The following is a 22,029-nucleotide window of genomic DNA, read 5'->3' as shown; positions in this document are numbered from 1 at the left end:
GGTTGATCATGGTTCTGCAGAAAATTAATTCAATTGGCATTCCACTTATAAATAAATAAATAAACTTTTATTTATACCCTGCCTGGGCAGGCTCAGGGCGGCTAACAAGACTTGAATTGCCCCTTATGTTAGATAATTTGTTTCTAGCAGCCAGCAGCATGCTGCTAGGCTGTTGGAATGATTTTGCCTCCCTGGGAGGAAAGGGAGGACTTTCATGGTCCATTTAGGCTGTGATAGCAGGAGCACCATCCGCCCCCTACCTCAGTCTCCAGGCTGAGATCTGGGGCAGACAGAGCTTCATGGGCTGCTCTTCCGCATTTATTAATTTCAGGCTGGGAGGCAGTGAGTTTGCTTGCTCCTCTGCTGCCTGGAGTGTAGATAAGGCTCCTGAAGAGTGGCCTGGACGGAGGCTGTAGGGGCTTGTATTCAGTTCAGCTGCTGCGATCGGGCCTCTGATAAGGCCCCGTGGCTGGCTGTTTTGCAATGTTGGACTGCTGGCATTTAGGAAGAGGAGCTCCATTTTAACAGCCTGTTATTTCTTCCCCTTCTCCCCTACCCCAACTAAGGATTTGAGGATACTCAGGGTGGTGGAGTTTTTCTGTGCACCTTTCCCTTTCAGTTTGGCTAAGGGGAAGGGGATTTTGTTCAGGGCCTAAGAATTTTGTTTTCTGGGCTGCTTCAGGCAGGGTCAGCCATATTTGCTTCTTCTACATAAGGGCAGCGACCATTTTGGAAGCAGTGGAGCGGAGGCCATTTTGGGGGTCTGTTTCAGTATAAGGCAGCTTCATATGGGCATTTAGTATCAGCTTCCGGTGGTTGTTCTTTGTGAAGGTGTAGGCAGCCATTTTAGAGCGGCAGCCATTTTAGGTCAGTTTCAGTGATTTTAAGGGCAACCAATTTTTAGGGGCATTTTGTTCATTTTTATTCTTAACTCGGTTTGCAAATGCCTGGGAAGAAAGGGCCTGGGAAGCATAAAGGCAAGCAGCCGGCACCCAAGGCCCCGCCAAAAAGGCCAGCCCCCCTTTCATCTTCTTTCGATGAGGAGGGCGATGAGGGGGTTAATACAGCTATTCTGCAAAGGCTTTCAGCATTGGAAACGGTGGCGGGAATTCCTTCCTCTCAGAGGTCAGGCTTGGGCTTGGGAAAAACCTTTAAAGTGGCATTGCAGGCTGATATATTAACTAGGTTTTCCATCCTTGAGGGAAGGTCTGCAGGACCCGGCGCTGGAGGAGTCGAGGGCACCAGTGGTGCAGATGGAGGTGCAGCTTTGTTTCTAGCAGATGCCGGAGCAGGGTCAATACTGGTGCCTATTGGATCCAGGGGTAAGGCTGAGGGCACTACGAAGTCATGCACGGGCATGGCTTGGCCTTGGGCCCCCACCTTGGGCCCTGGCTTCTCAAGCAGTGCCAGGTGCTACTGCTGGGGCTTCAGGTACTTCTCCCTCCATGGGCACAGGTCCGCAGCAAGCTTGGTCATGGCCAACAGGCCAGTTTGGCCCCTATGGACCCTAGCCTGCGGCCGGTCAGCAAGATATGCCATGCCCCTTTTCGGGGGGATGGGGCTGTTCCCCTCAGTTTGGTGCTGCATATGGGTCAGTCCCATTTACTGCCATGCCTTTCAGGGATGTAGCATTACCTTTAGGCGATCCTTTGTTGCCTGCAACAAAGGATAAGATCCTAAAGGGTGAGTATGTTGACATTTTCTCCCTCCTCTTCCGTGAATTGGAGAAGAAAGATAAAGAGGAGTTGGATGACAAAGAAAAAGAAAAATTGAAGAAGCGCAAGGTGGACCGGACTTGGGCCAATTGGCTGCCTGGGCTTTTTATATATGCTGGCGCGGCTGCATGCGCACAGCCTTGGCAGGTGGCTGTGCTTATCCAGTATATGGATATAATTTATAAGGGGTACACGATGTTTAGTGGGCCCACCTGGATTCAATATGATAAAGAATTAAGGATGAGGGCCGCTTTGTACCCTTCCCTTCAGTGGGATCGCATCCACCAGCAGTTTTGGATTCAGGTCATGTCCCCAGTGCGACTAAATTTGGGTGACTGCTCTGACAGTGGTCATTTGGCCGCTAGGACATCAGCTACTTCTTCTGCTTCGTCATCCTCTTCCTGCAGTTCTTCAGGGCAGGCAGTTCAACCCCGCTTGCTTTGCTGGGAGTTTGGCTCCCAAGGAATAGCTTGTCAGTTCAAGCATGAATGCCCCATGTGTGATGGCCTGCACTCCTTTAGTAAGTGCCCCAGAGCCTGGCCACGTAATAGCCAAAAGAGACAAGGTGGGGGTGGAAGTACTTACCAAGCTGGAAAAGGGGCCCAGTCCAATAAAGTTGGGGCCTCTGGAGCAGTGGCTGAATAGGTACCCGTGAAGGGCTGATAGGGTGTACTTGTTAAATGGTTTCATGTTTGGTTTTAGAATTCCTTTTCAGGGTCCCTGGGTTGCATTTCGGTCTGGGAACCTTAGTTCTCTTAAAGGTTTAGAGCACATAGTTGAGGATAAGATTGCCAAGAAGTTAGCAGAGGGCAGGATTTTGGGCCCATTTCCTAATCCTCCAGTGCCTAACCTTAGGGTTTCCCCCTTTGGAGTGGTGCCAAAGAAGGTGCCTGGTGAATTACGTTTGATTCACCACCTTTCCTACCCCAAGGGTGTGTCAGTTAATGATGGGATTCCTGAGCATTTATGCTCAGTTAGGTATACCAGCTTTGATCAGGCCGTGGGCATTGTACGACGCTGTGGAAAGGGGGCAGAGATGGCTAAATGCGATATTAAGTCTAAGTTTCGCCTTCTACCTGTTCATCCGGCTGATTTTGAACTTTTAGGATTTTACTTTTAGGGGCAATTTTACATGGACAGAGCTTTGCCAATGGGCTGTTCTGTCTCATGTGCGGCTTTTGAGTGTTTCAGCACGTTCTTGGAATGGGCTGTTCGCGAAAAAGTTGGTCTGCAGGATGTTGTTCATTATTTGGATGACTACTCTTTGTGGGTCTTGCGGGGACTGGGCGTTGCGCACAGTTGTTGTCTGGCTTCATTGAGCTGGCTGCAGAACTAGGGGTTCCATTGGCTCAGAAAACGACGGAAGGTCCGGCCCAAAAACTTATCTTTTGGGGGATTGAGCTGGATACCCTGGCATGATTGTCCAGAATTCCTATTCAAAAAGTGGAAGATTTGAGGAGTAGGATTAATTCCTTCCTTCTTAAGAAAAAGGTTACATTGCTTGAGCTCCAGCAGCTGGTTGGGCATCTTAACTTTGCTTGCAAAGTGGTTGCTCCTGGACGAGCTTTTCTTCGTAGGCTATGTGATGCTATGGCAGGACTCTGCCTGCCCCAGCATAGACATGTGTTACCAGCAGCCTGAGGGAGGATTTAAGGGTATGGCAAGAATTTTTGGAGTCCTTTAATGGTATTTCTTTTTGGAGAGACAACATGAGGCTTGAGGCGGAGCTTCAGGTCATGTCTGATGCTGCTGGGTCTTTAGGTTTTGGGGTTTATTTCCGTGGACATTGGTGCATGGATGCATGGCCAGAGTCATGGGCTCAGGCAGGTTTGAACCGAGATCTAACGTTTCTCTAGTTTTTCCCATTCTTGTTGCAGTTTGGCTGTGGGGGAATTATATGGCCAATCACACAATTCATTTTTTGTGCAATAACATGGCAGTAGCTCATGTCATTAATTCCCTTTCATCCAAATCTCAAAGGGTTATGAAATTGGTGAGGGCCTTCACTCTGCGTTGTCTGCGGCTTAACATACTGTTTTTAGCCAAGCATGTTCCGGGGGTAGATAACGGGGTAGCTGACGCTCTCTCTCTTAAACAGATGGAGAGGTTTCGTCAGCTGGCGCAGATGCCGATTGAGAGCCGGTGCCAATGCCCCAGGAGCGTTGGCTGATTGGAGAGCCGAGGCCTGCAGAGCGATAGGCCTAGCCATTGCGCCTAGCACCAGGAAGTTTTATGAACATGCTGTGTGGCAGTTTGAGGACTTTAGGGCTGAGGTAGGATATCATATTGTTTGGCCCCTCCTGGTGGAGCAGTTGCTCTACTACTGTGTTTCTCTAAAAGGTAAGGGATTGGCCATGCGATCCATTAGGGGACGCCTGTCTGCTCTGGCTTTTGCTAGCAAGGTGTTGGGATACAAGGAGGAAACAGCAGACTTTTGGCTTCAAAAGATGCTGGAGGGATGAACCAGAGAGGCTGGGACTAATCTCAATACTAGGAAGCCTATTTCTCCTCTGATTCTTAAGGGTTTGAAGGGGGTTTGGGGCACAGTGTGTGCATCTTACTTTGAGGCCGCACTGTTCCATTCTGCTTCCTTGGTTGCCTTTTTTTGGGCCCTTAGGGTTAGCGAGTTAGTGGCGGGCTCCAGAAATGATGTTTCTGGTAATACTTTGTTGCTACGGGACCTGAGGTTAGTTTTTTTTTCTTACTGATTCCTGTCTTTGTCACCATCAACTCACATGAAGATCTCACGATACTTGACGTACTTCCTGTCTTGCTCAGATGTGCTGCAGGTCTGTTCCAGTGTGACAATGTTGCTTTTACTTCCAAACCGCAGATAGACAAAACAATAAATTCCTTCTCATTTTTTAGCAGTTTTTAGCACTGTCCTTTATATTTATAAAATCCAAACTTCACCCCTTCCTTCTTCTTCTTCCAAGCTTTCTATATTTCCTTTTCCCACCTTTTAATTTTGTCCCTTTAAGCTATCAATAGCTCCGGAATGAAAAAAAAAACTTCTGTACCTTTTCTTCCAATTATCCAAGTTTCCACTGGTCTTTCAAAGCTTTAAGTGTTTAGAAATGTCCAAGAAGGTTAGGATCCTGAGGAGCTTATGTGAAATAAATGACTCTGGGCACTTCTGCAGACAATGACTATGCAACTTCCCGAGACCCCTCAAACAAGACCCTCTCCAGGGCTCCCTTTAAGCCAAGGTAAATCTCTTTTCAAAGTTTCCGTGCATGTCTTGGACTCTTCTCTCACTGAGAAAAGTAGACAGTAGGCATTAATTTGCCTTCTACTCCCCCGAACAGAAGTTCCAGCCTGCTCCCGTTATGAGAGACAGCTCAGCTCGGCATTTTCCTTCCCCGGAAGTCGGGACCTGAGGTTAGTTGAGGGTAAGTTGGTCATTACCATTCGACGCTCTAAGACTGACCAGTGTCGCAACAGGACTATGTTGGAGCTAGGCACGTGCTCTGAGCTTGAGTTGTGCCCAGTTTCTGCTTTGGCTGCTTATTTGGTAGTTCGGAGGACCAATGATGGGTTTTTGTTTTGTCACCTTAACGGCAGCCCACTGACAAAGCATCAGTTTTGGGCCGTGACTTCAGCCAAGCTGGGGTTGTCCGGGGTGCGGTTTGGTACCCACTCCTTTAGAATCAGGATGGCCTCTACGGCTGCTGCTCTGGGATATCCTTCTTCCTCTATTCAGCACCTGGGCTGTTGGTGCTCATCGGCCTATAAATCTTCTGTTCACTCTCTACTCAGTTCTTAGCTTCATTGTTTGTGATTGAGATGTTATGGTTCATGTTTCTAGTTTGACTATTTTTTCTTTTTAGATGCTGTTGTTCCTGGCCAGAGGAGCCAAGGTCTCGTCTGTGGACACAGTTATGTTTTTTTGGGCTGCACATCAGGCTCAGAGAACTTCGGTCGGCTCTCAGCTGGGACTCAGCCAATATGTTACTGTCGAAAGGTGTGGCTGCTGGGGTCTTAAGTGGCCTGGCCTGCTGCCATTAATGTGAGCCCTCCTCCCGATGTTTTAATCATCCACCTGGGAGGGAATGGTCTTGGACTAGTAAAAGGCAAGGCTTTGGTCTTGCAGGCCCATGAGGATTTTTGGTACATTAGGGAGAGATGACCCAGGGCCAGTATAATTTGGTCAGCCATGCTTCCCCACCTTGTTTGGTGCAGTGCTTGGGATCCTGCAGGAGTAGAGAGGGCCTGTTACAAAGCTAATAAAGAAATTCAGAAGGCATTGGAAGGGAGGTTGGGCCACTATCGCCCCCCCGGATATTTCTACGAAATTTCCTAACCTCTACAGAGGGGATGAGGCACATCTCTCTGAAAAAGATAACATGCTTTTCTTGAGAGATCTCTGGCAAGGGCTGCAGGTGGCCTTGTGGATTAGTTGTGAATGACCATGAATAATTTTTATTTTTATTCAAGTTTATGATAATTTATTATTGTGCTCTTTGCTGTGCATATTTGTGTTAACTGGCTATGTAGTATTTTATTTTGTTTACTATCTGTACCAAGTAAAAAGAGCACAACGAATCAGTGGTGATTTTCAGGGTGGGAAATTGCAATGGTGGTGGGGGAGGGGAGAGTCCTCTCCTTCCAGCCATTATCTATGGAACTCATAGCCCCAGTGGGTGCCATCTGAAAAGAAAAGTAGTCATTTGAAAAGTAAATTCTGTGAACTCTTCCAAGGTTCTTTTCATATAGAATCATGAAGCAATTTTTTTTAAAAAAAATTCAAAAACATACTAGTTTCTTAATTTAAATAGAGATGTACTTTGTGTTCCTGAAATATACAGAAGATACATAACATCCAATAGATTATTGAAATGGCAGACCATATTTTGTCTGGTGCAAGTATCTCCATGTTTATATTATCTTCCTGGAATCATTTTCCTTTTCCCTGCCTCATTGGCTCTTTGGATGACCTTCTGAAGGTAATCTTTTTTTTTTTCTGTCAAGAAAAATGGTATGTCTCTTCCTTCACCCAGCTAACCAATTGCACTATGACATAAGTTCACCTTGATTAAAAAACACTCATATTTCTGCACATGATTGGCAGGGTGTATGGGTAGCTCACTTGACAGACAGTCTGCTACTTATATTCTCAGTTGCTAAGTCAAAATCTTGTTCAGAAAAGTTTTTGAATAGCTAGGCAATTCATTTAATTGTGGCTTTTGGGGTCTCTTTCTTTTGTTGAATTGAATTTAATGTCCTGCTTTTGAAGACTGTGAGCTTTTCTGCACAGGTTTTTTCCCCTTGGTTCTGACCTCATATAGCTTTGGGTTATCCTCTAAGAACATAAGAACATAAGAGAAGCCATGTTGGATCAGGCCAACGGCCCATCAAGTCCAACACTCTGTGTCACACAGTGGCAAAAAATGTTATATACACACATACACTGTGGCTAATAGCCACTGATGGACCTGTGCTCCATACACTGTGGCTAATAGCCACTGATGGACCTGTGCTCCATATTTTTATCTAAACCCCTCTTGAAGGTGGCTATACTTGTGGCCGCCACCACCTCCTGTGGCAGTGAATTCCACATGTTAATCACCCTTTGGGTGAAGAAGTACTTCCTTTTATCCGTCTTAACCTGTCTGCTCAGCAATTTCATCGAATGCCCACGAGTTCTTGTATTGTGAGAAAGGGAGAAAAGTACTTCTTTCTCTACTTTCTCCATTCCATGCATTATCTTGTAAACCTCTATCATGTCACCCCGCAGTCGACGTTTCTCCAAGCTAAAGAGTCCCAAGCGTTTCAACCTTTCTTCATAGGGAAAGTGCTCCAGCCCTTTAATCATTCTAGTTGCCCTTCTCTGCACCTTCTCTAAAGCTATAATATCCTTTTTGAGGTGCGGCGACCAGAACTGCACACAGTACTCCAAATGAGACCGCACCATCGATTTATACAGGGGCATTATGATACTGGCTGATTTGTTTTCAATTCCCTTCCTAATAATTCCCAGCATGGCATTGGCCTTTTTTATTGCAAACGCACACTGTCTTGACACTTTCAGTGAGTTATCTATCATGACCCCAAGATCTCTCTCTTGATCAGTCTCTGCCAGTTCACACCCCATCAACTTGTATTTGTAGCTGGGATTCTTAGCCCCAATGTGCATTACTTTGCACTTGGCCACATTGAACCGCATCTGCCACGTTGACGCCCACTCACCCAGCCTCAACAGATCCCTTTGGAGTTCCTCACAATCCTCTCTGGTTCTCACCACCCTGAACAATTTAGTGTCATCCGCAAACTTGGCCACTTCACTGCTCACTCCGAACTCTAAATCATTTATGAACAAGTTAAAAAGCATGGGACCCAGTACCGAGCCCTGCGGCACCCCACTGCTTACCGTCCTCCACTGCGAAGACTGCCCATTTATACTCACTCTCTGCTTCCTATTACTCAGCCAGTTTTTGATCCACAAGAGGACCTGTCCTTTTACTCCATGATTCTCAAGCTTTCTAAGTAGCCTTTGATGAGGAACTTTATCAAAAGCTTTCTGGAAGTCAAGGTAAACAACATCTATCGGATCTCCTTTGTCCACATGTTTGTTCACCCCCTCAAAGAAATGCAACAGGTTAGTGAGGCAAGATCTTCCCTTGCAGAACCCATGCTGAGTCTTCCTCAATAACCCGTGTTCATCAATGTGCCTACTCATTCTGTCCTTGATAATGGTTTCTACCAACTTTCCCGGTATTGAAGTCAGACTGACTGGCCTGTAGTTTCCCGGATCTCCTCTGGAACCTTTTTTAAAGATGGGGGTGACATTTGCTACCTTCCAGTCCTCAGGAATGGAGGCAGATTTCAATGAAAGATTACAGATTTTTGTTAGAAGATCCACAAGTTCAACTTTGAGTTCCTTCAGAACTCTCGGATGTATGCCATCCGGACCCGGTGACTTATTAGTTTTTAATTTGTCTATCAGTTGTAGGACCTCCTCATTTGTCACTTCAATCTGACTCAGGTCTTTCAACACCCCTTCCAAAATTAGTGGTTCTGGGGCGGGCAAAAAGTTCTCGTCTTCTACAGTGAAGACGGAGGCAAAAAATTCATTTAGCTTTTCAGCCATTTCCCTATCCTCCTTCAGTAATCCTTTTACCCCATGGTCATCCAAGGGCCCCACTGCCTCCCTGGCTGGTTTCCTACTTCTAATATATTTGAAGAAAGTTTTATTGTTGGTCTTTATGTTTTTTGCAATATGCTCCTCATAGTCCCTTTTTGCCTGCCTGATCACAGTCTTGCATTTGATTTGCCACAGCCTGTGTTCCCTTTTACTAATCTCACTTGGACTGGTTTTCCACCGCTTAAAGGAGTCCTTCTTACCTTTTACAGCTTCCATTACTTTATTTGTTAACCACGCAGGCCTTTTCTTATGCCTGTTTGTGCCTTTCCTAACTTGTGGTATGTATTTTATCTGAGCTTCTAGGATTATAGTTTTAAATAGCGTCCAAGCTTTCTCAAGGGTTTTGACCGTATGTACCTTTCCTTTCAGTTTCTTCCTCACATGCCTCCTCATCTCAGTGTATTTACCCCTTTTAAAGTTAAACGTGGTTGTGGTGGTCTTTTTGGACAACTCCCTATTTATACAAACGGTGAAATCAATAACATTATGGTCACTGCTCCCAAGCGGCGCAATCACTTTTACATCTCTCACCAAGTCTTGGGCATTACTTAGGACCAAATCCAGGATCGCCCCACCCCTGGTAGGTTCTGAGACCATCTGCTCCATAGCACAGTCATTGAGAGCATCAAGAAACTCAATCTCTTTCTCTCGACCAGAACACATATTGACCCAATCAATCTGCGGGTAGTTAAAATCACCTATTACAACACAGTTTTTACGTTTAGCCGCTATCTTTAAGCCTTCCATCATATTATAATCGTCCTCTCTCTTTTGATTTGGTGGGCGATAACAAACTCCCATAGTTAAATTTCCTTTTGGGCCCTCTATTTCAACCCAAAGCATTTCTAAAAGTGAATCTAATTCTCTGATCTCAGCCTTACTGGACCGTATATCCTCTCTGACATACAGAGCCACCCCACCTCCAACCCTTCCCTCCCTATCCTTCCGATATAGCTTATATCCAGGAATCACCGTGTCCCACTGATTCTCCTCATTCCACCAAGTTTCTGAAATTCCCACAATGTCTATGTTTTCTCCCAGCACTAAACATTCCAATTCACCAATTTTACTTTGAACACTTCTAGCATTTGCATACAAACATCTATAATTTCCCAGGCGAGCTAGGCCCGCCACCTTCCTCCTGCCGCCTCGAGACACTGGCAGACAGTCCATATTGTTTGTCACCTTCACAGTGGACAACTCCGGTCCGTTACCCGGTAGAAAAATAGCAGCTAACCCTTCATCTCTTTGAGACGAGTCCTCCCGAACCAGAGACATTTCATCTCCTGTCGGCTTTCCCCCAAGATTTAGTTTAAAAACTGCTCTGCCACCTTTTTGATTTTAAGCGCCAGCAGCCTGGTTCCATCCGGGGACAAGTGGAGACCGTCTCTTTTGTACAGCTCCCGCTTGTTCCAGAAAGCATCCCAGTGCCTAACAAACTTAAACCCTTCCTCCTTACACCATCGTCTCATCCACACATTGAGACTTCTAATTTGTGCCTGTCTCTCCTGCCCTGCACGTGGAACAGGTAGCACTTCCGAGAAGGCTACCTTGGAGGTCCTGGCCTTAAGTCTCCCGCCTAGCAGCCTAAATTTTTCCTCCAGGACCTCACGACTGCATTTCCCCACATCGTTGGTGCCAACATGCACCACGACCACAGGCTCCTCCCCAGCACTGTCTATCAGTCTATCTACTACACGCGTAATGTCCGCTACCTTCGCACCAGGCAGGCAAGTCACCATACGGTCAGTACGCGGTTTCGCCACCCGGCTGTCTACTTGCCTAATGATCGAATCACCAACTACCAATACCCCCCCTCTCCCCCTGCTCAGGGATGGTTCCTTGGCGCGAAAGGATTCCCGCTCACCGACCGAAGAAGAGGTCCCTTCTGAGGGCGCATTCCCCTTATCCTCAGCACGGTGCCCTGTTCCCTCTCGACCCTCACGCTCTCTGGCAGCAACGGGGCTGCTACGTTCAGAGCGGGGCTCATCTAATACGCCCCCGAGAGTCTTCCCCAAGTGCCTAACTGACCGTCTCTGCTTCTCCAGGGCAGTCACCTCGGCCTCAAGGGTACGAACTCGTTCCCTGAGGACCAGGAGCTCCTTGCATCGAGCACACACCCAAGACTTCTGTCCTTTGGGCAGATAGTCATACATGTGACACTCAGTGCAAAACACTGGAAAGCCCCCAACCCCCTGCTGGCATTCTATCTTCATTGTATATATATATATATATTAAAATATACAGTCCTCTTTAAATGCTGTTTAAGTGGCTCCCCTTCTGGCGGGTCAACTTACCTAAACTTACCTTATTGGGAACTTACCTTATTTGGAGAACAAGGAAGCCAGGGATCTGGGTTCCTGCTCCTTAGAGAGCCCCTAGGCGAAGAGCCACAGGCCAAGAGCCCTTTAGCTCTCGCCCTTCGGCTCGCGCCAAAGGCTCGCGCCTTTGGCAAGGCGCAGCTTAAAATGCAAAGAGGTGGAGCAGGGCACTCCTCAGCAATCACTCTCAATCAGCAGCAATCACTCTCAATCTCTTTCACCCTTAAGGCAGTCAACCAAACAAAGAGCAGTTCCCCAGCTATCACACCTTAGAATTTTAGGCAGCCCCACAAACCTTAGAATGTAGTCCTTCAAAACTCAGAAATTCTCAGCAATTTCTCCAGCTGTCTCAGCTATCAGAGCTGCTCTGCTCTGCTCCTCCTAGACCTCTGTGATTTCTGCATACATTTTTGTGCCTTTAGTTTTCACTTTTTGTTTTTGTTTTTCCTGCAGTTTTTTTCTGTTTCATTTGAGATCACTTTTGCCCTGATCTTTTTCTGGAAGTTAATTTTTAGTTCCCTTCATCCTCTTGCATACTGTTTTTATCAGTTTTCACCCATTTACATTCACCTGCAGCCCACTTTTCAATGATTTAGACTATTGTCATGGTCAAATCACTCCCTCTCCTCTTCTGCCTTGGACAAGTGGTTTCATTATTGATTTTTTTAAAAGACACTAAAATATCAATATATTGACATATTGTTGCAATGAAAGATCAAGCAGGTTCTCTGAATTACCAGCTTCCATTTAATTTCAAAGTAAGTCTCTGGTTCCTTTCCTCACAAAGCTATAAGGGAAAAGGCATATCACTATAGTGATATATTGATAAGTATGCACAAAAAAGGTGTGTGTGTGCTGTGATGATGACAGCACCTTCCCTTGACAATCCTGATTATTTAAAGGCACATGAGAAAGAAATTAAACTGACTCCACAACTGAAAAAATGCAAGAAGGCCAGTGTGTGGAAGAATTGTGCCCAAACTGGTTCCTGTGATTGTGGATTGATTGTCAAGAAAAGCATATGGAAAAGTCTTTTTTATAGGATTTTTGGATGATAATTTTTAATATAGTTGTAGATTAGCATTATCCTTATAACCAGTTGCACCTCTTTCTGCCAGAGGCATTTCTCATGTACTCCATGAGAGCCTTTCAGAAAACATGACAGACACTGACCCTGGGATCTATTACATGCAAAACATGTACTTTACCACACTGCTGTACTTCTGCAAAGGATGACCTCCAGCTGACATTTTATAAATGCCAGGTCTCAGTGGATGGGGAGTGTGAGACTTTCTAACATACAATTCATTTGGAATTGGACTTTGGATATGTATTGTTATTGGCTTTTGACTATTTTAATATCTTGTCAAATAATAAATTTACTTTTATTGGACTAAATCATGCATCTGTCCAAGGTTGAAGCTGTAAATTAGGTTGTAATTTATTATTTCATTGTTCTGATTGTTGGGTGTTTTTGTTAGATTTTATTATGCAAACTGAGATGGTATCCTTTTGTGATATAAAATAGACTAAACTATTTCATATTCTGGAATGCTCCCAGTTGTGAACAGTTCTCTGCAAACAAAAACTTAGCACAGAGAAGTGTGCTACAAATTAAAACACACACGCACAAGCACACACAAATAAACTGGAATAGAATCTGTTTCAAGGGTTAGTAATATAGCTTTAAAAAATCTGGAGGAAGTATTTTAAGTGTGAGAACACTAACATGTAAACATTCTGCTAGTAGGGAAAAAGGTATTCTTCTGTTTACTGTAATAAAATGAAACATTCTGTAATGATGCAACTAGAAGAGGATATTTACAATGGATAGTGGTGGCCTTTCAAATATGTTATTTGTATTCATTATGGGTCTTGAAAGCTCTCAGATAAAATGGCTGTCAATACTATTTTAATATGGGGATTATGATGGTCACAATAGTTTGCAATTTTTCTTCTGATGCTTATGGGGAATTTTCAGAAAGAAGTGTTGCTATGGACACAGTAGTTAAGCATCAGGAAGGGAATAGATATTTCACAAGTCCACCTGGACAAAAGTTACTAATTTTCAGACAAGTGAAGGTACCTGTAGGAAATGGGTCTAATATACTAAGAAAAGCTCTGCTGTTTAAGATTACACATGTTTTGCTCATGAAAGCAAAGGAGCAGCTGTTCTTTTGCTTAAGGCAGCAAAGATATGACTAAAAATAACACAAGCATCCTTGCTGTGTTCTTGTCAATGTCTTCACGGTCTCTTCATGAAGTGTTCTTGCTTCCAACAATTTTACATAAACTCTGACTTTTGTTCATAAAGTTAAAAGGCTAAGTGGAAAAAAATGCTTCTTAATCTTCATAATTTTTTCACTTCTAGTTTAGAAAATTGTTCTGAAAATAATCATTGCAACATGTGTCAAGCCCATCAGGAAAGTACTGAGGTGGTTCACAAAAGGATCTCACCATAATCAAATCAACAGTTTTAACAGGGACTGGTGGTTATATTGGCACAATGGAAACTTCTCCTGTAGCTGTTGACCAGTGGCAGAAAAATGATCATGCTGTCAAGCCTTTGACAATAGCAATAGGCCTTGCAGGATGCTTCACCATCTCCAAAGTTACATCCCCTTTGTCTTCCCATTGATGCTCTTATTACGGGAATTTGTGGCAGAACATTGGTTTATGGACTCAGCAGGGGAATCCTCTCCCAGAAGGTTGTAGTTTGAAGTATCTATCTATCTATATCTATCTCTCTATCTATCCATCTCCAACCATCCATCTTCATCTCCATCTCTATCCATCTCTAGCTATCTAGCTATCTATCATCTATCATTTAATTACTTATTGTGTTTCGAGGTGTTTCAAGGCAACCTCAGCTATATCAAGAGCAGTAATTCAATCCAGGGAAAGAACCTCCTAAATTCCTCACGTCCATTTCCTTACATACCAAATAGCATAAAAAATTGGCACCAGCTGGATGTGAAGAATTTTGAGCAAGCATATGGACGTGTAAGCCACTTACCCGCTTGTGGATTTTGCACCATTAGAGACTTCTTGTTGCCTTTTAAGCTATTGTCCTTTTGTGAGTGTGCACTAGTATTTTTCATTTTGTTGAATTTTTATGGCCATTTTAAGTACTTGATAAACAATAAAATAATATTCATAAAACGTTTGTCCTCAGTTGCTTCATGAACAGTAATAAGCATGTGGGTACTGTGAAGTCAATACCACAGTCCTGCAACTGGATTGTGAGCATGGTGGGACTATTTTCAACTGGAGAACAGCAATTTAAATATTCATATTCTGTCCCTCTAGCCATTATGAATTCTGCTGCAAACAGGCTAGTGGAAGAACAAGTTAGATCAAATCTTTTCCACATCTCTTTTTAACTGTAAATAAATATGCACATCTGGATATGGTTACAAAAGTGCTAGCCTTCAGATCATGCAGAACCTGAGGGATGTGCATTGTCAAAGAATGACCCCCCCCCCAAGAATTCCCTATTTGTTACTTCATTAAAATAAGAAAAACAATGGAAATGAATTAGACAAATGCCTGTTACTTCAGTCATTTATCTCATTTCACCCAGCAGCCTGGCTTAAGAAGGTCAGGGAGAAAGGGAGAGAATTAAGGGAGATTCAGGAGAAGCAGATCTGGCATTAAAATATTCCAGACATTTCATTCAAGCATTATTTGCCACAGAACAGCATTGCACTGATATGTCTTTGTTTCAAACAGTGTTTCCACCAATCATAGCTGGCTTAGTGGTTAGTTTCAGTCTATCTATTATGCTGTCTTCTTGTGTTACAGACTTATGTCTACACTGAAATGTTTCCACCTGTTGTGTTCTTTATGGTTGTGGTGCACAAAAATAATGAGCCTGTACATGCTGTGGTGAAATGCCTTCAGCCCCTTGAGTTTAATATCAAAGTTTGCAGACCAACAAGATAATTGCTTGGTTTGTATTATGTTCAGGCACAGAAGCCATAAAGTCCTCCATGCTAGTTAGCAGGAGGAAGATTGTGAGGAAGTAGGCATGCCCCCCCCCCCGGTGCAGTGCTACATTCAGGGCTACATGAATGCAGAATTCCAAATGAGGCAGCTCCATAGAGCTGTACAGGGGCATTATAATATCAGCTGTTTTATTCTCTTTCACTTTCATATGTTAGGGATTAGGAATGGGCACAAACCAGAAAATGGAGATTCATTCCAGTTCATGATTCATGAACTGAACCACGAATCTTTACAAACTTTCCCATTTACCAAACTGGTTCATTTTATGAGGTTTGTGTTGTGATACAATGCCCGCCCCCCCCCCCCCCGGGTTAGAGATGCCAATCTTGCCGGGAATCTCCAGCTAACTCTCCTCTACCTGCCCTCCATGTATGGTGAGAATTGGATTTAGGGTGGTGAGTTAATAATAATAATAATAATAATAATAATAATAATAATAATAATAAATTTTATTTCTATCCCGCCCTCCCCACCTCGGCAGGCTCAGGGCGGTTAACAACATTTCATAAAAACATACAATGGTTAAAACTTTTACATTTAACAATATAAAACAGTAAATATTAACTTAATAACATTAAAACAATCCAGTAAGTGCAGTTATTCAGCGGTGTGGTCTTAACCGCATTGGCGGGTGCTTAATTGCCGATCTTCTTAACAGTCCAGGTATGCGAGTTTAAAAAGGGCGGTCTTGCAGGCCCCGCGGAACTGGTCAAGGTTCCGCAGGGCCCGCACCTCCTCGGGGAGTCGGTTCCATAGGGTAGGGGCCGCGACTGAAAATGCCCGTACCCTAGTATTCTGTTACAGCCCCCCAAAGCAACTGCCCCCAGGAAAGTGCTCTCTGGGGAAATCACAGCTGTGTCAAATGGACCCTCCTGAAAGCTAGAGGCATCAAACTCACATAGGACCTTTACCTGCCCTCCAAGTATTGGCTGTGAAGGGGGTGAGTAGTGGCCCCCCAGAACAGGTGCCTCCAGGAAAGTCGTCTCTGGGGAAAACATAGCTGCAGGTTCAGGAGGAATGTGTCAGATGCCCTCCCTGCAAGCTAGAGGCATCAAATTCACAGGCCTCCTCTGGATGCCCTCCTCCAAATTTGGTTAAGATTGGCTTGGATGGGTGAATATTGCCTGCCTCCTCCTCATAGGCATTGTTGCTACAGATGGGCAATTCTTCTCCTTGGGCCTGGGAGGTGGTCACCAACCCATCTCACCTTGGTGACAAGATTTTTGGGGATCACCTACTACACTCCCCCTCAAGCCCGGGAGGTGATCACCTGCCTGCCTCGTATGGGCAGATGTGGGGAGAGGGTTGCATTTTTGTGTGTATGTGCCCATGCCTGAAATTCATGGTGACCTCTGGTAACTCTTAATGGGGCATGGAGGACATTCAGAGAAGTGGCTTGATGGCCTTCCTCTGCCTCCTGATGGTATTTTCTGGAGGTCTCCCATCCAAATGCATGCCAGGGTCAGCTCTGCTTAGCTTCTGAGATATGATGAGATTTGGCTTATCTGGGTTATCCAAGTCAGGGTAATGTTTGATAAGGTAGAGATTTGTATAGGTGAATGTTGGTCCATGAGGTGGGTGTTGTGCTATGAGATAGATCTTGGCTTTTGAGGTGGCTGTTGTGCTATGAGATAGATATAGCTTGTGAGGATGTAAACATGGATGGGTGGAGGATGGCTGGAAGTGCCAGTTCTTGATGAAACACAAGTCATGAAGAGGCAGAAATGGATGGGGGGAGGCTGGAAGTGATGATTCTTGGTGGGACACAAGTTGCAAGAAGGTAGATATGGATGGGGGGCGGGGAGACTGAAAGTGATGAGTCTTTGTGAGACACAAGTCATGATGAGGAAGAAGTGGACAGGGGAGAAAAGAAGTCATGAAGAGGTAGATGTGGACAGGGGGAGGCTGTAACTGACAATTCTTTGTGGGACACAAATTGTGAGATGGCAGATGAGGACAGGAGAGGTGGAAGTGCTGATTCTTGCTGGGACACAACTAGTGAGGAGGCAGATGTGGATGGAGGTGGGGAGGCTGGAAGTGCCAATTCTTGGTGGGACACAACTCATGAGAAAGAGGTATTCACAAATCCCAATGAGGGAGTGTGGCAGACCCACCCTCAAGTGTGAGTGTGGCAGAAAAACCCTCAAGTGTGAGGGAGAAAGTCTTTTTCACATGGATACATAGCCCTGGGTGAGAGTGACCACAAGTAATGAGGAGGCAGAAGTGAATGGGGGGAGGCTGAAAGTGATAATTTTTGGTGGAATGCAAAATCCCTTTTTCTCAGCAGAGCCAGTGTCCCCATGGGTATTGTCAAGACGTGGAACTTCAAGCAGAGTCGGACCATGTTGTTTTAACAATTAATCCATTTATTGAGAACACACATGCAGTATAGAAGCAGATTGAGTTTGATACTGGCCCAAGGTTGGAGCCAGTCTTTTCTAGGTTTCTACAGGCGGGAAACAATACAGTCTTTTTCACACCCCCAGAGACAGCCAGCTCTTCTCAGGGTGTTATCTCTTTCCCAGGGGAAGAGTCCTTGAGGATATGTACTTCAAAGCTGCAGCTGGCTTTTCATATAGGGGTGAGATTTCACTCTTGCGGTTACAATGTGCTAGGGAAAGGCATTTGCTACAATTCTCAGGGTTAGTAAAGCAGAGTTCATACTAAGGTACATCATGGCGTTAGTCATGTCAAGCATTTTATTCCACATTTCTGTTCCAGCAAGTTACACGTCTGACATACTGCCCCCCCCCTAAGCTCTCGCTCGGGGTTTGTCTGGGTGCAGTAGGTAAAACTTTTTCAACAGTTGAGGGGCTCGTAGGTCTCCTGATTTTACCCACTCATCGCAGCTGGGGGAAAGTACTTCCAGCGGACTAGATAGTACAGGATCCCCCGCTGGACCCTGGAGTCCAGGATTTCTTGCACCTCATGGTGGCTCTGGCCCTCCACTTGAATAGGACGTGGCTCTGGAGGGCGGGGGTGCCAAAATGTGGGCCCAGGGTCCTTCCGAAGAAGACTGCAATGAAAAACAGGGTGGATCTTACTAAACATTTTAGGCAGGTCTAGCTCCACAGTAACCTAATTGATGACTCATTTTATTTTGAATAGTCCCAAAAACTTGTAGGCCAATTTGCGACAGGTCTGGGGCAGGGGAAGGTTCTTTGTAGACAGGAACACTGACTCGCCTACTTTAAACTCCCACTGGGGGGAGTGCTTTTTGTCAAAGTAATATTTGTAAGTCTTTTTGGCCTCCTCTAAGTTTTCTTGAATCAGCTTCCACCCCTTTTGGATTCCCTCCCACCATTGCTGGCATGTGTTTGATGCGGGCGAATCTTTCTGAGCCGGCAAGGCAGGGAAAGGCTTCCCCTCGTATCCATAGACAATTTGAAAAGGGGAGGCCTTGGTAGAGCTGTGGACGCTATTATTATACCCATACTCAGCAAAGGCCAGTAGCTCTACCCAGTTGGTGTGTTGGTAGTTGATAAAGCACCGCAGGTATTGTTCCAGCAGCCCATTAACCCTCTCCGTCTGTCCGTCTGTTTGAGGGTGGTAGGCGGAGCTCAGCCCCTGCTCCATGCCAGTTATTTTACAAAACTCCCGCAAGAAGTTGGCAACGAACTACGGCCCCCTGTCACTAATTACCTTCTCGGGGAATGAGTGGAGCCGTACCACGTGGTGGAAGAAGAGGTGCGCTAGTCTCTTTGCGGTGCGGAGTTGGGGGCACGGGATGAAGTGGGCTTGCTTAGAGAAAGTGTCCACTACTACCAGGATTACCGTTTTGCCCTGAGAGGGGGGTAGCTCCACGATGAAATCTAAGGAGACTACGGCCCAGGGGCGTGTTGCCGTTGGAATGGGCTGGAGTAACCCCGGGGTTTCCCCCCCCCCTCCTTTTTGCCATGATGCAAACTGGACAGGAGCTGACATACTCTGAGATATCCTTTTTCATTTGCGGCCACCAAAATTGCCTATTCACGAGGTGCAGGGTTTTCACGTACCCGAAGTGCCCGGCCAGCCAACTACAATGGCACTGTTGTAAAATTTCAGACCGGAGGCTCTGTGGCACATAGATTTTCCCCTGATAGTACCAGTACCCCTTTTCCCCCTTTTCGACCCCGTCGGGGAGGTTCCCCGATTCTTTTTCTACTTCGTTTTTCAGTTTTTCCCCTCCCCATGGTTCCTCGAGGTCGGTCTTTTTCCCCGATCGGGTAGTTACCCCCCTGCAATGGCTGAGGGGGAAATGAGAGAGTCTATTACTTCCTCCCTCTGGCTCTCGTGCTGTGGCAGCCGCAAGAGCGTGTCCGCCAGAAAGTTTTTCGACCCGGGGATGTGTCTTAGCACAAAGTCAAATTTGACGAAAACCCCGCCCACCTAATTTGCTTGGCGGTTAACTTCCTCCTTCCTGTTAGGGCTTCTAAGTTCTATGGTCAGTCCAGATTTCGAAGGGAACCCTAGCCCCCTCTAGCCACGACCGCCATGCTTTCAGGGCGTAGGTAACGGCGAACGCCTCCTCATCCCACACTGACCAGTTCCGCTGCTCATTGGAGAATTTTTTGGATATGTATGCACAGGGTTTCAACTTCCCATCCTCGTCTTTCTGCATTAATATTGCTCCTACGGCCACGTTGGAGGCGTCGCATTGCACCACGAAGGGCTTTAGCTCGTCGAGGTGGGCCAGCACCAGTTCGCTAGTGAAAAGCCTTTTCAGCTTCTCAAAAGCGGTCTGGCATTCCTGTGTCCAGTGCAGGCTCACCCCGGGTCGCTTCGCCTCTACCCCCCTCCCTTTCATTTTTAGCAGCTCGGTCAGGGGCAAGATCACCTGGGCAAACCCTTTTATGAATCCCCTGTAAAAATTTGCGAATCCGATGAAAGATTGTAGCTGCCGTCGGGTTCGCGGGGCCTCCCAGTCTAGCATGGCTTGGACTTTGGCAGGGTCCATAGCCAGCCCCTCCCCCGATACTCGAAATCCCAGGTAGTCGAGCTCCGTCTGATGGAACTCGCACTTGGACAATTTGGCATACAGTTTGTGTTGGTATAAAGTGGTCAATACTTTCCAAACCAGGGGCACATGGGACTTTAGGTCTTTGGAATAAATAATGATGTCATCCAGGTACACCACCACCCCCTTGTACAGGAATTCCCGTAACGCTTCATTAATGAAATTCATAAAGACTCCCGGTGCCCCTTGTAAGCCAAATGGCATCACTAGGTACTCAAACTGTCCCATCAGTGTGTTGAACGCTGTCTTCCACTCATCCCCCTCCTTGATCCTAACGTGGAAAGGTCAAGCTTGGTGAAAATTTTCCCTTCTGACACAGTGCTAAGGAGGTCTTTTATGAGGGGGATGGGGTATGCGTTAGACATGGAAATCCCATTGATCCCCCTAAAATCGGTGCAAAGTCTAAGGCTCCCGTCCTTCTTCTTCCTTATTTATTTATATTTATTTATATTATTTATTTATATTAAGATTTATACCCCGCCCTTCTCACCTAAGTGTCTCAGGGCGGCTTACAACATAATAATTAAAACAACTTCAGTTTAAAACATTTAAAAATACAATTTAACCATAAATTAGTAAAAAACAAGATAGAATAAAACCGGCGGCCTATAGATACATTTTGTTCCACCCAAGATGTTTTACATTGTCAGCTAATGTCATAGGCCTGCCGGAAGAGGACTGTCTTGCAGGCCCTGCGGAATTGCCCTAGATCCCGCAGGGCCCGCACCTCTTCCTAAATAGGACGGGGGCGGCGTGCGGTGCCGTGGCGGGTCTAATGAATCCCCGCTTCAGATTCTTGTCGGTGAACTTCCTAAGTTCTTCCTTCTCTGCCCACCCCATGGAGTATAATTTTGCTCGGGGAAGCTCCTGCCCCGGGATCAGTTCAATCGCGCAGTCGGTGGGTCTCTGCGGCGGCAGTTCATTTGCTTCCTCCTCACTGAATGCCTGCTTCAGGTCCCGGTACTCCCTGGGGATCGACCTAACTTCTTCCACCATGACGCAGACTTTTTGTTCCGCGGCGGAGGGTTGGGGCCCCACTCCTCCCTCCACTTGTGGTGGGTGCACCTCCAGTCCATAAAGTCTATGGTGTGGGGGCCCCACTGGATATCGGGCTGGTGCCTGGCCAGCCATCCCACTCCGACTACCACATCAAACGTTGAGGAGGGGGCTATCACAAAAATCTCGATCCCCCGGTGTTCTTTTGTCCCCACCGGCACCGCCTGAGTCTCTTCCGTGCACGGCTCCCCCTTCATTACTGTCCCGTCCATCTGTTCAAACTGGATGGGTTGAGGGAGGGGGGTTCTAGCCAACCCAAGGGCCTCCACCAAACGAGGGGTAATTATCTCCTGGGTACACCCCGAATCTATTAGGGCCCGGGTATGCATGAACCTCTTCAGGTTGGGGTTCAGGAGGGTTACTTGTATAAACATCAGTTCTCCTGTTATGCTTACCGTGATTTGTGCCGGTGGCTTTACGACCTGCGTCTTGGCACCCATCAGTGCAGGTCACTGTCGTTTCCTGCCGGCTCGACATCCCACGATTCTTCACTGGAATCCTCGATGGTCATAACATCCTCGTCAATTGCCACCGATGTGGCGACGTTGCCCTGACTGGGCTCTTTAGGCCTTCCTGCTCCTTTTTTCGGGGCGCTCGCTGCGTAAGAGTTGCAGATCCTCTCCCCGGCGCGGCCTCTCTCTCTCCTCCTCGTCCCCGTTTCTCCCCGCGACGGCATCTCCTCCTTCTGCCCCGGTCAATAGCACTGTGTAGTGCCCCGCCGCTTCGTCCATCAATGCCGTTGAGGTTCGCGGCTTCCACTGCTTCGGGGTGTAGAGTAGGGTCGAGAAG

Source organism: Heteronotia binoei, chromosome 4 (genome assembly GCF_032191835.1).
Source record: "Heteronotia binoei isolate CCM8104 ecotype False Entrance Well chromosome 4, APGP_CSIRO_Hbin_v1, whole genome shotgun sequence".
In the NCBI taxonomy this organism is placed as follows: domain Eukaryota; kingdom Metazoa; phylum Chordata; class Lepidosauria; order Squamata; family Gekkonidae; genus Heteronotia; species Heteronotia binoei.
Note: the sequence above shows the minus strand (reverse complement) of the source record.